This window comes from Chroicocephalus ridibundus, chromosome 2 (assembly GCF_963924245.1).
Source record: "Chroicocephalus ridibundus chromosome 2, bChrRid1.1, whole genome shotgun sequence".
NCBI classification, from domain to species: domain Eukaryota; kingdom Metazoa; phylum Chordata; class Aves; order Charadriiformes; family Laridae; genus Chroicocephalus; species Chroicocephalus ridibundus.
The window spans coordinates 57,672,224-57,684,263 of NC_086285.1; the positions used below are offsets into that span (position 1 = coordinate 57,672,224).

Genomic DNA, 12,040 nt, shown 5'->3' on the forward strand with positions numbered 1-12,040 from the left:
CTAAGGTCTAGGGAGTGAAATTTATCAAATCCCATTGTACAGTGTATCTGGAAGGATGATAAACATGATTAAAATTCATTTCACCAACACAGTTGCTCATATGTATTTGATGTCCTTTTCCTTGGAATGGTTAGACAAATTGCACAGTTCCCTAAAATGAAATTCAGTCTCGGGTTTTATACAACGTGCCCTGATAATACAAATCAATATTTTGACAAAACACATTTTTGCCTGAAGATGAAGTATAATGTGTAATGAAATACATTTAAGTACTTTATAATTTATCCTGAGAGCACAATGCATTTGACCAAATGTCATACATCATTCCATAGAAGACTAGGTGGAATATATAATCTATACTCTTTCAAGAAGAAACCGCATCGAGAGAGTGCACAATTAAACACTTATTATTCAGAAAACATTTCAAATTAAGGATCTGTGTGCAGCCTCTTAAAGATATGTTCTCCACAATTTAACTGCAAGATCACAGGTTTTTCTCAAATGCAGTATCATGTTCTCTAATTACTTTCACTTTTAAGATAGAGTACCTCATCTTCTGTGTGTCAACTTGCTTTTGCCATGGACCTCACACAGCTTGTTTACATATATAGCATAAGGGGAGCCCAAAAACCCCCAAAAGTTTCTGTGGACCTTTCACATGCTGTGTGACTCTTGCCCAATGTCTATAACAAATGAGATGGCTTCCTCCGGAATTTCCATGTCCTAGACCCATTTGGCTCTTCACCCCTCCAAGAGCTCTCTCCCTGTGGAGCACATAGCAAAAATTTCACAGGCAGCAACGGTGCAGACAAAAATTTAAAAGTTGGTAACTTCACATATGCCAGTTCCTAAATCCAGTGCGGCCCAAAGGCACTAAGAACATTTATGAGCCCGATTCTCCTTCATTTTGCAGGGCGATGTTACAACCTACGTATCTTAATAGGTCTTGGCATCAGGTACTATCTGCATGGTTGGGTAAATGTATGAGCAGGGATTTAGCCTTTGACTGAAATATGAGCCAGGTGAAGTAGTGTTTAACGGGAAGACTCAGTAACTCACCGATACGTGAAATAAAACAAGCCATGTATTTTGCTTATTAAGGTTTGCTCCATGTAATAGCATGTCTTATTGCAGTCTCATTTTGCTCTCTTGGCCAAAACAGCCTGGCCTTTAGTCTTTACAAGGAGTTCATCAGAATTCAAGACCTAAGTGCCCAGACCACGACTATTACACATGAATTGTTTTCACCAGGCCAAGACATGAGCACGTTCAGCCGATACACAAATATCTGTTGCTAAAACATTTCCCACTTGAAATATAATTGTTCTCCAGTTAGGAAGTAATCACTGAAAAGCAAAATCCTACAGATGACACACTGAGTTTTATGTTCACAGAACGTTAATATATTTTCTATCCACAGCGGAACTGTTTGTGATTTATAGGCAAAAATTCAGCCCTGGTGTGAGCAAGTGCAATGCTTATTGATCTCAATAGGAGATGCGCTCATTTATAGCGGGGCTGGTTTTGGCATCATGTCTGTTTAGCACCAGAATGAATAATATTACAAGACAGGGCATAGGTTCAGTACATGTTGAAAGCTTTTGCATGTGAATATTAAAATAGCCTGCCTCCACAATAGCAACTATTTTGGGCTGGAGAACACAACATGTGCCAATCTGAGTTGCATAATGCTTTGCATATCTCGGGGTTCGCTACTCTGAATAGTTCCATACTGAATGGCTGCTTAATCTCTCTGGCACAGTTACTGTATAGATCCTCTATCTAACAGCTCGGTGCAGCGCTTTGCTCAATAGACGAGCCCTGTATTCACTCTCAAAAGCACAAGGCAGCCTGTAGGAGAGACTGAGGCAGAGCTTCGCTCCAAGAGCCTTGTGGTTTACGCTATTTTGGTATGAGTTTAAAGAAAAACACTCACATTTTTTTACACATTTGGTTTTCATTTGTATGAAACAGTTTCGTAGCCTAATAAAAAACCCTACAGTTTCATAAAAGGAAGTTAACTGGTTGTCTTTGGGCAGTAGAAGACTTTTTCATTTATTACTGGGTTATTTTAAGGGCATTAACTGCAGTCAGCCCATGAGCTCTATTACAGAACTGATTTGATTTAGGATCTTTTTTAATTACGCTGTGTTTTATTAAAAAAAAAACAACAAATGTCAGTGTGAAAATACTGGATCTGTAGCCTTTCTTATTACACTGGTAGCGTAATAAGAGTGGTCTGGAAAGCAGAGCACTGCTGTGGACTGGCTTGTAAGTCATCACATTGTCCACTGTTTGTCTGCCTCCTGGCTGGCAGCAAGTGTACCCAACTGGTTCAGGGTACTGGTGTTCCCATTCAAGCTCTCTTTCCAGCAGCTGGAAGGTATCTAATTTACCAACACACTTTCACCTTCCAACAGAAAGAAATCTGACAGCCTTATCTCACCTTCCAGCACTCAGACCCATGGGGAAGGCAATTTGCCATTCTAACCTTGTGTTTTGGCAGGGGGACAAGAAGGGAAGTAACTTGTCCACTACTGCCTTCCCACTGATAAGACGCAGACCTCAGGATGGCCATAACTTACCCAATTAGCCACAGTGCCTGCCATCCTCAAAATAAACTCCTAAGACTTTTCTGAAACGGATGATCACAGCACACAGCTCAGGAGTAAAACACATGCATTTTTCTAAAACGCAAGGAAACAAACATACACTGTGCTCTAAATACATTTAATTACTGTCTTATTCAACATAGCACAAACAAGCCACTGGGTGTAAGCATAAAACACTGGCAGCTACCATTCACCTCATAGGTATAATACAGGACAACAAATATATTGAAAGCTTAATTTCGAAGAAGCTAGCCTATTCCTTCCTTTTTTAATTAGACTTTTCCATATAATGTATACTATCTCAATAAATTCACTTTACAGTTATGACTACAGTGGCTATTCAATGTTGAGTTGTATTAATTCAAACGTACATCAAGGGACAAATTAAGATGAGGACACAGTCCAGATAACTAGAGTAACAGCCCTGGGAAGCTACATGAAAAGCCAAATGCTTTGCTCAAACCCATAAAGAAGAGAAAGAGAAGACAGAAAAGGAAAAGAGAGAATAAGAAAAGAGGAAAAAGAGAAGATAGAAAAAGAAGAGGGGGGGAAAAAAAGAGCAAAGTCACCCACGGTCTCTTTAACAGGGAGCTTAGCCACTGAATCCACAGTCATGGATCTTTTTGCTTCCACCTAATACAATGCAACTTTTGGTGCTGCTTTCTCAAATCCCATCCTATCAGGCAGTGTCACTGTCATATCTTCTCTCAGCAGCATTCAAGGAAGCTAAAGGGATTTAGTTCCTAAGCAAAACTCGTGTCTTTAAGTCACACTGGAGTTGAGTCTGGAGGAGAGCTGTAGTAATGTGGGAGAATTATACAGACCCGGGAGCTATTCTCAGCTATACCCAGATGTTTACAAAATAAAGGGATGTTGAAGTCTAGATTTTACCCTAGACTACCGGAGGCAGTGGAGAGTGTCAGAAAGGACAAAAGACAGACATTTTAGATGAGAAACTGAAGACCTGTTTGCCCTAGTTTTGACTGATTTTTTTTTTTTTTTAAACGAGAAGTTACTTTAGCTAAGTAAAGGGGCAGAAGGCATGTGAAACTAATACCCAAAATCTGAGATCCCCATTGAGTGAAGAAGCACCACTAAAGCAGATTATCCTTGACATTTTGGCGAGAGGAAGAAGTAAAAACTTGTGACAGGGGACTCCTAGTTGGTTACCAGAGGGATGGTCCGCAAACCTAGTCTAATTTGTCCAGTACACCCGGGGTGACAGGACAAGCAGTAAACTCCAGAGATCTGCAAATTAATATCAGCCGAGCACCAAAATCTCAGCAGCTGGAAATTGATGCAACTAGGGCAATCAGCACTTCTGGACATTTGGGGCTGTTTTGGGTAGGTCAAAAAGTGAGCACAGCAGACATTACAAATAGCACGCACACTATCCAAAAAGGTCACTTGGCTTCAATATACTACAGATCAGTCTTGCTCAGAGCTAATTACTCATCATGTGGATCTGAGGGAGATTCCTGTATAAACATCGTCTGTTATACTAAAGGACCTGCTCCTTGTTCCATCAAAGACAACGGCAAACTTCACTGCAGAACAAGGTTGATAGCTGCAGGCTTCCTTAAAGCATAGGAAGGCTTTGCTGTGAGTGAAAATCAGGACTTGCTGTATGATATAGTGAGCATGGGATAAAAAGATGTTTTGCTTTGCAGGATAATGGAAGTTCTTCTTTTATAGAGACCCGATTCCATATCAGATACGTCCAGCCAGAGTTTTAAAAAAATCTCACACATGCATGTCAGCTATTGAATGATATTGTTTAAAGCAGAAACTGTGAGCTGTTAGTCTTTAAAGAATAGGCAGACAGGCAAGAAATTCCACCGAGTGATTTATAAGCAGGTGGAAGAAAAAGTGGAAACTTCTGTGAATCTTGGTCAGGATCCAGTTCAGGGCCTTATTTTGATGGAGGGCTCCCTCTTCTGGATTTTGACTGAAGCATATATCCCCAAAGTCCAAACCAGTTTATTTTTTCCGGTGTAATTGAAAGGCATTTTCAACTAGAAAACCAATGAGGGAGAGAGCCTCTATGTGCTCTCATATTCCGACAGTCCCTCTACCACATACACTGCAGGGGTCTGGGCTTTGGGCGGCACGTCCGACTGTAGCTGCCCCACAGACCTGCTAGAGGTAACAGGAGCTCCCACTGAGTTTTTAGGTTTTAATTTGTATATTTAAGTTAATAGATGTCCCAGGCACAAGGGTGAGGGTTTACTCTAGCGTATGATTCTTTATTTTTCTTGCTTTCTAAATGCAAGGTTTGGAGAATTACATTATTAAGAAATAGCCTTAGTCGTAACAATTCCTGGGAACTCTACTTCTGGAATAGAACACCTTCAAGTTTAGCAGCTCAAAAAGAAAAATATCTATTTGTCTGGAAGTTCTCCAGTGACATGAAAAATTGCCTTTTATTCCCTTATACAAATCAAAATAGTCTTACATGAAAAATCCTCCCTAATCTGTGGGGAATTTACCCCCCACCCCCTAGGAATTCCTTCTGAAAACAGACACTTCCTGAATGGCAGGTGGGACTGCTAGAAACTGAAACTGCATCTTCGAGTAATTTATGTTTCTTAAGGAGAACAACGATTTCAGGCGGAAACCTGCTTCAATGAACGTTTTCCTTTAATACAGCCAGAGTTTACTACCCCAGTGCAAATACATCTATAAGACTATGCCTATGGATTGTTATCGTAGCCAGAGGGGAATTCATTATTTCAAAATAGGACAGGAATGCAAGCAAAACTCTGAGTTTTGCTGAAAATAAAATAAAAGTAATAATACTCCATATTGTTATGTGGCCTGAAAAGGAGTCACATCTCTCTGATTTTAGTTTGCATTTTGTTTAAATGAAATAACAATCCAACTTAAAGTAAATAATTTCAAATCAGCAACTACAGACACTATAATGAAGGATGTGACAAAAAGCTATACATCTCTTAAAAGAGATGTATATATATGATTATACACACTTCTTCCAGATATAACATGACAAGCCTTCTAATGTTGTTACCACCCACAAGACAGCATTCACCTAGACCAATGATTGCCTGGTTTTTCTTCCTGCAGATTTATCTGAAGGGTGCATACAAGAAAGCTGGAGAGGGACTTTTTACAAGGGCATGTAGTGATAGGATGAGGGGTAATGGCTTCAAACTGGAAGAGGGTAGATTTACGTTAGATATTAGGAAGAAATTTTGCACTATGAGGGTGGTGAGACACTGGAACAGGTTGCCCAGGGAAATCGTGGATGCCCCATCCCTGGAAGTGTTCAAGGCCAGGCTGGATGGGGCTTTGAACAACCACGTCTAGTGGGAGGTGTCCCTGCCCATGGCAGGGGAGTTGGAACTAGATGGTCTTTAAGGTCTCTTCCAACTCTAACCTTTCTATGATTAGCAAATAGCCAGCAGCCCTGTCAACAGCTGGGATGATGAGGTCTGCGGGCCATTTCGAGTGAGCTCCCAGCCCACCTGCAGTCCCTCAGACCTCAGTTTGGGAACCACTGACCCAGAAAGCCCCAGCTTGTGACAGATGCCTCCCTGCTCTAGGTGCTCTGCAGCCACATCAAAAGAAAGAGTGCCAGTCCCAACAGGCTTGTAATTCAAAGAGATGGGATGTATAAAGGGTATGAGGAAAACCACAAGGAAAGTGAGCTTCTTAATGCCAAGCAGTGGATTAGATGGAAAGGCAGGAACAGAGCGTGGGCTTCTTGGGAACAAGCTGAGTGCCCACTGCTCAGAGCCACAGCCCTTAAATTGAGGCCCCAGTCACAGAAGGGGTCATAAAAAGGCAACCACTGGAACACAGCTACTTCAAACTTATGCAGAAATTGATGTTTGGGGTAAGAGGTCCCCACAATTTTCAGCACTATGAAAAAATACAGCCAAGTTGGCTCATATTTTCCCCTTCTGCTGAACTGGACAGCTGTAACTCTGGAAGGAATTGCCCTGTAGGTTGGGGTGGGGAGCAGGGGGAGAAAAACGTTTGGTTTTTTATTGCTATTGTCATAATAATGTGGAAGAAAGAAAAGTTGTGCTGTATACTAAATTCCTATTACTTAGCTTTGCCAGGAGAAAGAGCACAGCAAATTTGACCAGCATGATAAGCACATGGCTCTTGATTCTGAGAGAACATTTAAACAAACAAATAAAAATAAAAAGCCCTACTGTTTTCTTACTACAGTGCTGCAAACTTTGTAATAAAGAAATGAGTTCATTTTCAGACTCATATACCTTGGTGGTGTTAAAACAGGCTGGTTTTGAGACTTTTAGTCCTTTCCAGTGCATGCTAATTTATCTTTAGTAAGGCTTTATGTTCATTTCCTTGGAGCAGAGTTGCACAATGCTACCAACCTTCACTAGGACTTTGGGCTGCAGTCCTCTTGTGCTTAAGAGTATCTGCACAGGACACGCGGACCCTGCAGATAGCTCCCTCCAGGGCAATGACAACTTTGACCATGCGACAAGCTCTGTGACACAGAGGATTTTTAGAAAAATCCCATTAAAACCAAAAGAAGAAACCAAACTGGCATCAGTCACATGTTTAACCCTCCCACAGAGAAAAACTGAGAGGACTATCTGCATTTCCTTTCTCTCAGGACGTCTGCCTCCATTTGTATCTCAGGTCAGCCTGTTTGCTGGCAATGCCTGGTAATTCACACCTCACAATAGGAATCAAGACAATTAGTAATATTCAGTGGTCCTCTCTTCTGGTAACTCCTACTTCTGACCAAACTGAGTTTCTGACAAGAAACAAGGTTTTCAAAAATAATACCCATCCCACATCACCTTTTTGGGAAGCCATTGTGCAGCTTTCCTCCTGCCCTTCCTCACAAATGGCCAAGGCACTGACATGGGAAAAATCCCGTACCATATTCATTAAATTGTTACCACTCTGGGTTTCTATTATCGTGATTCCCGAGAGAAACACAGGAGCTCCATTCTGTCACACCCATAAAAACTTCATTCAAGAATACAGCATGGGGGCTGTGCTAGCAAAAAGTTTCAGGCTGGCAAAAATGCCCTTATTAGTGGCAAGAAGAGCTGTTGAATTGTCCCTTATTCCTTACAAGGTTTCCATTGGCTGTGAGAACACGTGCCAGGGGATAAATTGTTACTCCTTCCTAATCTCTCCACATATCCTCCTACTTCCCTGCAGCTATTAGTGGTGATGTCCATTCCTACACCTCCTCCCAGGTGGGCTGTTACTTATTCTCGTACTGTCCTTGTAACAATTACTTTCTTCATTTCTTCTTTTGTACCCTCCTACAACAACCCTTACCAATAGTTCTTAATTTCCCATGCCTATCATCTCCTCCACTCTCACCATCACTCCCACCTCCTGGTCCCTGCTGGTCTGTGGCTATATCACAGAATGGTAGGGGTTGGAAGGGACCTTTGGAGATCACCTCCTTATCCATGCCAGCATCACCAGCAACAACCTGCCTCTTCACTAAATGCCTGCAGAAGTCAGTTAAAAAACCATCAGCAACCTTCAGCCCCACTGCGGGAGAGTGAAGCATATCCCCACAGACTGCAGTGCCACACGCTGCATCGCACCGACCCAACGCTGTCTCCTCTCTTGGAGCTTCTTCAGTGCCTGGGCTGATTTGGCACTTTCTCCAACAAAACTTCCAAAAGGGAAGTTCAGTTAGTGCCAGGGGTGAATATTTTCTTCCCTCGGAGACAGATCTTTATTTTGGAAGTGGCTGGACTGACAGCACCAGCTTCCTCTTCAGAGCCTTCCACCAGCCTGTCCATTGCTCAGCTGGCTGGTGGAGGGCGGGATCTGTTGGCCGTGACTGCGTGGAGCTGGACGCCAGCAGGCTACTGGGGGGTGAAAGCCCCCTGAGCACATCTCTCAGGCTCCACCCCTCACGCTTTGCTGCCATCAAATCCATGAAAGAGTGAAGTTCACGGTCAGGTCTTTTGAATCCCAATTGCAGAAAAGCATCCTTCAAGACATCTAGGCTTCCTTCTCCACATCATATTCTGAATTTCATGGCATTCATGGGCAAGAAAAAAAGCTCTATCTCATGGTATAGTTTACGGCCCCCATAATCCCTACCAGCTGAAGCTCCGACGCAAGAGACAACCCCTACATCAAGAAACCATATATGAAGAATTGCAGGTAAGAATAGGTAACACAGCGTCAGGTGGAGTGTCATGAGTTTCTGCTCCCGTTTGGAAACACATGGAGGGCGTACAGAACGAGACAATGACTGGAAGGAGCAAGACTAAGGCTGAGAGGGCTGCCATCACTTTCAAGAAGGGTATGGAGGATGAAGGCGAGAGGAGGAAAAGAGCTATTGAAGTGCAAGGGAAAATGAGATCACGAACACAAAACCATTCAGGTCTTCTTTCCAAGGAGACGACCTCACCATAAAGAGGGTAGTGGCAAATGTCGCTTGGTGCATTGCTAAGGAATGGTGAGGAAATCCTGCACGCTCTCGACACCTCTGCAAAGTTTGTGCAGAGGAAACCAAGCCCCTTTCTTTCACCTCTGGCATCAGCACAACAAAAGAAACGTATATGGTAAAAATGCCCTTATTTACAGAGGCTGAAAGTACAGGTGAATTTTGGCACTAACGTATAAAATGGGGGCAAGAATAGTACCTTCCTTACTCTTTTGGTACTCAAAATACCAAATCCTAAAGGCAAAAGACATTTTCTAGGGTTTAAGATAAGATTTGAACATCTTCCCACAAAGTGAGGTAGGCAAATGACTCTCAGCACGGTTAGAGTCGCAGATGAGTTCTGAAAGCAGCAGCTCCGTCTTGGAGCTGGCTGGAACTTCTTATAGAAGCCACCTCTGGCACCTTCTGGCATCTTCTCACAGAAGCCACCCCTGCACTCCCCCCTGGTAACCAAAACCTTCCCACGTAAACCCAAGACACCGAGCTTCCCCTCAATGCCACGCAGACAAGGCAACACGACGGCCAGCTGCACGGCAGGCTTGGCCAGCAGCATTTCAAGCCCGGCTGAACACGCTGGGTAGTGAGTGGTGCTCAGCTGTGGGGACCACGGGAGCTCGTGAGGTCCGACAAGCTCTTCCTTCACAACTCCTAAAAACAGTCTTTCCTAATCCTCACACTTGTGTTCCCTGCTTCACCGGTTCATTTAAAAAACCCAACAACAGATCTCTCCCTCTACTTGTGACTGCTTTACTCAACAGAACTTTACACCCAGACACAGCAAATGATAAAGGAGACCCACGTTATGGTTGCCAAAATGTTCATATCCCTTCAGCTTGCGTGTGGCTGGAACAGCTTCAACCTCGGTACAAATCTGCCCACCTGTGCACAGCTCCTCTAGAACCCTCAACCAACAAACCGTTCCTGTAGGAATGCTGAGCTCAGTGCTGTTAGATGCTCTCGCTCCGAGGGGTTGTAGCTGCTTTATGAAAACATTGGCTTCAGTTATTTGGGCTGGGTTTTTTAAATGCCCACAGATGTGGGCATTCAATGTCAAGCAGACAGTTCTAAAAACCGTTCCTGATCTCCATGCACTCAATCACTGCAGCGGCTAGACTATTTCAGCACCAAAGGCTTCCCACTGCTGGACCCCATTCTGAAGGGCTGAAAAGATGCACAAAAGAGAGCTCGGCTAAACCCAACCCACGTCCCCAGAAAACAGAAGCAGGGAGACGTGGAAAAGATTAGGCTTGAACCAATGTGCCAAATCTACTGTGCTCTCGGTGATAGAAATTTGCACTCGGAAGCTCCTCTTCTTACAGCAGGCCGGGCTTTCATTGCTATGGCCTCTCCAAGGACCCTGCTTGCTTCAGCTCTCTGAAGTTAGGCAAACCAGCATCTTTCAGAAACATCATTCAGAAACATAAACCTTACAATCCTTCACTCCCTTGTAAAGCAGGGGAAGACAAACAAGGCAGTAACATGAGGTGATGATACCTTAAGCAGGAAGGCACTTGAGGGAGATCTCATGAACTGAAAGTTTCTGACCAAAATCAAGCACGTTGTACTTTGGCTGAAGTAAGCAAGCACAGAGAAGCGAGTAGGATGAAACAAGACTCCTATTAAAGCAAATCACAGTAAGAAAGTGTTTGACCTCCTTCAGAGTAAAATAGGGAAAACACACCACCTATCGAAGAATTCCAATTTAAGTTCCCTGCCTTTAAGAGGCGAAGGGGCAGTAAGCAAGAGCCATCCATTTTAGAGTTACAGCTCTTCTCCCACTCTCCAATTCTCCCTCTCTCCAATTTTAAGGGACAAACTTGAAACAGGGCTGTCACAAGGGCATGTGGCAGGAAAGGCACAGGAAACATAGAGGGGAGCTGGTGCTTTGGGAGCAGATGATGGCACAGGAAGGTAGTGCAGGCAGGAGAAGATGCCCCCATAGCACCAGAGAAAAGACGTAGCCAATCGCAGAATCAGGCTCTTAACAAGGAAGGCAAAATCAGGGTAGCACCACAGCATCCTTTCCCACTTATCGCCTCTCCTGCTGCTCCAGACCTTACTGACTTGTGTGGAGCCTCTCTGCTCCCTTCATTTGGTGCATTTGCCAAAGCACTCAGTGATATCGCAGGGAGAGAAGAGACTACATCATCAGGATGCGTTTGGGCAAGCCCAATGTGGGCTTGCTTGGCCTGATGCTCTGGCAAACGCTAGATGTACTCAAGGGCCATCAAAAGAGTTGGGCACTTTCCTATCCAAGAGTGTATGGCTTTAATCAGTTCTGCTTTGGAGCACTTCTTGGTGTGCCGTGGGCCTGAGAATTCTCTGTGCTTTGTGCTCCCTTGGTTTTCTAATAGTTTGGTCAGTGTCCAGTCTCACTAGTGTTGCTGGCTACACCCGTGTGATTTCTGCCAGAATTGAATTTTCCACACAGTGCAACTGACAGCCCTCTGGTGTTCCCTGACACACGCAGAGAGGTTACCACCAGATTGACCAACTCGTGCGTCTTCGTGCTTTCAAGTCAGGGACAGAATAACATTAGCTCAGTCTCTTCCAAGTCCTGTAAAAGTGCTTTAGAGTGCTTTAGTCTTCCCAACAGGAACCAAATTTTATCACCTCCTCCTTTTTGACAGCCCGTGTTTCCTAAGTGTGCTGGAGCTCAGAGGGAAAGTCAGGATGTGTCAGTTTACAATCCTGTCCCTCTAGAGCCTTATTTTAAGGGATGTAACTACAGTTCATTTAACACCAAAGTCCTTCCTCTGAAGGATGCTTGGCACAGGGGTGGAGCCCCATCACCCTCACATCACAATGCCACCACCCGGCAACGCAGCAGTCACAATGCCCCAGGGCAGGATAAAAGGGAGCATCCTCCTGCGTCCCGCTGCCATAGCCGGCGTGGGGCCAGCCTGAAGACATCTGAGAGGAAGTCACAGAATCACAGAGAATCACAGAATGGTAGGGTTGGAAGGGACCTCTGGAGATCATCCAGTCCAACCCCCCT

General features: G+C 43.9%; 1 protein-coding gene across 1 annotated transcript in view; it reads left to right on the plus strand.

The window, feature by feature from the left end:
- LOC134510860 (uncharacterized protein DDB_G0271670-like) overlaps positions 1 to 12,040 on the plus strand; it is a 159,320-nt gene that overhangs the window by 122,710 nt on the left and 24,570 nt on the right. The gene's annotated exons all lie outside the window — the stretch shown is intronic.